This window comes from Miscanthus floridulus, chromosome 16 (assembly GCF_019320115.1).
Source record: "Miscanthus floridulus cultivar M001 chromosome 16, ASM1932011v1, whole genome shotgun sequence".
Lineage (NCBI taxonomy): Eukaryota > Viridiplantae > Streptophyta > Magnoliopsida > Poales > Poaceae > Miscanthus > Miscanthus floridulus.
The window spans coordinates 88,638,807-88,644,315 of NC_089595.1; positions in this window are offsets into that span (position 1 = coordinate 88,638,807).

Genomic DNA, 5,509 nt, shown 5'->3' on the forward strand with positions numbered 1-5,509 from the left:
GTATTCATGGAAAGTGCATTGCCACCACACACATAAGTACCAGTTTTAGCTTCATATATGAATCTTAGTGAGATTTCTACCGATGCTGCTATTTTATGTCAATGTTCGAGCATTTCATTTCTATGTGAAAGTTGTACCATGGCTGAATGAACCTGTTTAAATTATTTTGTAGAAACTATGGATTTGTGTTTCGTGCATTGCCTTTGCTCAAGATCTCATTGCTTAATTTGTGTTCAGCTCAACATCTCATTGCTCTATCTAAAATGTAAAGCTCAATCTTCACGAATCAAGAGCCTCTACAATGAATGCCTACATTCAGTTCATAACATAGATTTCCTCATATAAAAAGAAGAGAAAATTCCTTGGTTGCCACTGTAACTTATAGCAATCCTTTAATTGCCATCCAAAAATACCTCTTTCCTTCATTGCCATTCGTTTACGTTCCTTCTTCCCCTGGTTGCCATTCTGTCAAATTTCTGGATCACGGTGTCAAATTCCCTCTCCCCCACTCAATGACATGCGGGCCCACACGATCATCCCCTTCCGCCCACCACCTTCTCACCTTCCCCTCCTTGTGTGGTGGCTATGTGCCCGCCGCAGCGGAGGCTGAGCTCGCCCCGGCGCACGGCCGTGGCAGCTCAAAGCGATCGGAGTGGAGCTCGTGCTACGCTCCCTGCTGCGTTCACCGGCGAGGGCAGGGATGGCCCAGCCGGCTAGCCGTAGCCCAGAGCGTGATCTACGTGGGTGAAGGCCGGGCGGCATCGGCGGCGCTGGGAGCTCCTGTGGTCGACGGCGAGGCGTGGCCGTGGATCCGCCTCGCTGACTCCTCTTCTCCCCCACGCTCAACACCAGGGAGCCGCCGCCGCCGGTGGGAGTCAGGCAAGTGAGGGGTCGGGGACTAACGGTGGTGCCTACAGCCGATTGACTAGGTAGTTGACATCGTTACGTATGAATGGACGGGAATGGCAACCAAGGGAAGAAAAAATCTAAATGGATGGCAATCAAGGGATAATATATTTTTGGATGGTAATGAAGGGATGGTTATAGTTTTAAGTGGCAACGAAGGAATTTTCTCCAAAAAGAAAAACGATCATGTACTATGTATTTACTGACATTTTAAATATCTCATCCGTTCATCCTCAGTCTGTTATGTTGCCGCAGTTGTGTTTTTAGTTTTAGTGACATTCCCAGCATACTAAAAATGTCTTTGGCAAAACATATTGTCATGTTGTTTTGATCTAGTTCTCCCTGCATATCATCTTTCATCTTACTGGATACCTATTTACTGATTATAAAGTCATTTACTAATTTGAACATGTTTCAGCGCTCAGTTTAATCAACTTAATTTGTTTTGGGATTTGTGAAAATTGTAGTATGTTTGCTGAGAAAGATGTAGTTTTGTGCATAACATATATCAAAGTTAGCAGTTAAGTGGTAAGTAGTTGAGCCACTCAGCTTGTTACTCCTTTGTTCGGTGGTGGTAGCAAGCACATGCAGTTAGCTTAGGTTCTAAACTGTCATTTGCACGAATTTTGGTCATCTTTTTAGGTTGCAAGTAGTTTTATTAATTTATCAGTTGATTTCACTTGCCTAAGCTATATTGGTTGTAGCAGTTTGCATGCATGTGTGTTGATAGGAATAGAGTAGTTTAGTACCAGTTGTAGTCACTATTTTTCAAATAGTTCAGAGTATTTTTGCTTCAGTGCATTTTGCTTATGGCAGCAGCACAGTGAGGCTTTAATTTGTGCTATTTCTTTAAGCAGTAATTGCTATTTCAGCTTTTAGAGTCTGGTAACTATGTTATCAATTTTAGTTTTAGTTTATGTTTGCTTGTCAATTTCAGTTTCATTTTTTAGTAGCTATCTCCATCTGTACCTCTCTCTCTGGTGTGTGCGTAGAAGCAGCAAGGCTGCTCGGCCAAGCCTGCTGATCCGCCAGGCCATCCAGGCAAATCGGCCAACTTTTTTTGTGCAGCAGCAGCATCTCCTTCCCGTGCTGTGCGTTGCCTTGCGAAGACTGATTTTCTGATTGCAGCTCTTGGAATTTCTAGTCCAGCAAGCTGTTTTGTTCGTATCTTCCGCGTTTGAGCACTTCGATTCTCCTTCTAGTTTGACTTACTAAGTGGCTCCTGCTATACTACTATCCTACTACTCTTCTACTACTCTCAACTGCACTACTAAGTGGCTCTGCTCGTGCACTACTACTGTTATACTACTATTCTACTACTACTCAACTACTCTCTACTCTACTACTACTGTACTGAACTACTACTACTACTCTACTTGCTACTGCTAGCTACTCCTACTCCTACTAGCTGGCTGCTACTCTACTCTGTTCCCTAGCTGCTGGCTGCTACTCTACTCACTTCTCTATGCTACTAAGTGGCTCACTTCTACTACTCTATCTACGACTACTACTGTATCTAAGTGGATGCTGCTCTTAACTACTGGCTGCTACACTTCTCTACTCCTCCTCTACTCTACTCCTCTACTATTACTCTATCTACTATTACTCCTTCTCTACTCTAATCCATTATTTACAACATCTAAGTTACCAGATTTTGATCTGTAGGGGTCTTCCAACCATGTGGCAGCAATCAACTATTTTTTGGCTATTTTTCCTATCCTCTATGTTTGGGAAGCAGCGTTGCTTTTTTTACACCTTTTCCTCTCTATGTTTGTTAAGCACCTATTGCTTTTTTTTGTCAAATCTCTCCTCTCCTTTGTTTTGACGATGATGAAATTATCCAAGTCCATACATTATATGGAATATGAGCTGATGATCAAGAACTTGTGAGGAACTTGGCATCATTAGCAACCGCCCCTACATTACCTTCTCCTATCTTCTCTGTTATGATGCCTTGATGCTCCAAGTTCATGATCAAATGATGATTGACATATTTCTGAGGCCTCTACTACTGCTATTACTCATTTTTTTGATATATTGTTGTTTTATAGGACTACTTTGGTGTATAGACCTTTTTTATTTCTTATACCTTCTCGCGTACCTAAAGCACACTTTCTTACATCTATTAGAATAAAGCGCGAAATAATGTCACAGACACCAGACAGTGCAGCCCGATGCCCCGAGCATGATGAGCAGCCAACCTATGAGGAGCAAGCACTAGAGGACTAGCTTACTTAGGAGCAGTTCGATAACGAGTTAGAAAAGGATTTAGAAGTGATGCTTACTTAGGAGCAGTGTGACGAGGAGGAAGAGGGAGCAGAAGGAAGAGCAGGAGAGGCTACTGAAGGCGAAGAAGAAGAGGATTATGATGATGATGACTTAGAAGAGGGATATGTAAGTCCCGAGGATCCTTTCCCATGTGAAGCCATAAGGAGGCCAACAAAGGAAGATTTGGACAAGGATTTTGACCCAAATGAGGAGGTAGGGAAAAAGCCTTAGCTTGTAAATTTTGCTAAAGCTTTGGCTGTGTTACCTCTACTAACACTTTGACCTGTCGTATATACAGGTCCCTCTTGAAACTCAGAAAAGATGACGCCGACGTTCGTGACATGTCGCTGGACAAGACGAAGTAGAGGAAAGGAGAGTAGAGGCAACAGCCATAGAGACGGATCACAATGCCTCTGCTCCACAACCTCAAGACACAACCACGACTACCAAGCCTAAGAGGAAATGAGGGGATAGAAAAGGAAATCTATATCCAGATAAGGCATGCTATGTGATAACTGAGGTTGGGCCAGCAGGGGAGATCCTTGAGCCGAAGGAATTAAGAGGACGATTCCATAATATGATCGGGGCCCTAGTAAAAGATAAATTGAACCCAGCAATCCCTAACTGCAAAGAGATACTAGAGAACAAAAAGAATAAACTATGGGATAGGCAGCTGAAGCTCAATTTTAGATTTTTGGAGGGTAAGCACGAACTGGTAAAAAATACTTTCAGGATGATGGGAGAGTCATTCCGACGTTAGAGGTCGGAGCTCAACACGAAGTATATCCAAAAGGGGTTAACTCCCTTTAACGAGTTCGGCAAAATAACTCCTAGTCAATGGGAGGAGCTCGTGGCTCAAAAGACTTTACAGGAGGCATTGGAGCTCGGTGCCCGTAACACCGAGCTGGCGAAGAGGAACAAACACCACCATCATCTAGGCCCCGATGGCTACTATGCCAAGGAAGAGCAGTTTAGGAAGATGGATGAAGAGGCCGCAGCTACTGGGAATATCGATGTGACAAATTTGAAGGTACGCTCAAGGAATTGGATATATGCGAGGAGTATAGAATCATCCAGCGGTAATCATAAGTTTGATAAGTCAGAGACCCAAGAGGCAGTATCAAGGATACTGAAATATGCTGAAGACAAGGAGAAGGGCTCATTCAATCCTTCCAGAGAGAGGGGCGAGCTTAGCCTTGGCTTGGGAAACAAGGAGCACACAGGCCACACCAGGGGGCTAGAGAAAAGGATGACCTAGAAGCAAGGATTCGAAGAGGACAGGCACATGTATAAGAAACATGGCAGAGACCAGGAGACTAATCTTGAGCTCTAAGTGAAGGCTCTAGTTGCGAAGGCGCTGGAGGAACAAGGACTGTCTATGGAGCCATGGATATTAGTGACGCCGCTGGGAGAACTGGCATTAGTTGGCAGCCCTCTGAAAGTTCCTAGCAGCCAAGGTTCCACTGCAGCCACAACCCCCGTCGATCGCATACGGGAACCAACTAGTTGCACCTTGGTGTTTCTCAGCGATCGACATAACACTGTGATGGAGGTGGCAACGGGTGTGGCACATCCTCCCGGTGGCTTACACCACAATAATAAGATACCGCTGAACTACACTAGGGTTTAGGTGCATACCGTGAAGCCCGAGTTCATACAGTGGAGGATAGACTACGCAACTCCCGAGGGGCTGGTGTTACTCAGAGACGTTATGGGGCAGTTCATCCTCTGGCACAAATGGGACATTATATTGACTGCTTCTTCGCCGCCTCCCCCTCTCCCAAATTTGGAGCGAGTTGTTGAGGTCGGGGAGATATTTTTACCATCTTGTGACCACCATATTCTTGAGATGCCACATTGTGCCCCACCTCCAAGCGAGCATGTGCCTGATGAGATGCCACAACCTTCTCCAGCTCATACCGAGCAAGTGCTTGATGAGATGCCACAGTCTTCTCAACAAGCACAGCCGATACATGAACAACGAGTGCCTCCTGAAGAAGGTGATGCACAAGAAGATGAGGACATGCTTGAATGGGAACTTCGAAAAAAGCACCCAATCACCATAAGGCCAGTTTATGTTCCGATGAAAGACGTCTCGTCGGTGTCCAAGTGGTATTCCCATGACTAGTTCAAGCCTGAGAACCAAGTTAAAAAAAAGTCCCATCATGGGGTTCTGAGGAGGCCGTCACTAGCAAACTCCACTAAATTGCAAAGCAGTATCCAAATGTTGATGCCATCAAATGGTCAAAGGATTGCCCGAAAACATATGAAAGAGGCAAGCCCTTCCTACCAAACTGAGACATCCAGCGCCTACCACTTGGAATGAGAAGGTTCC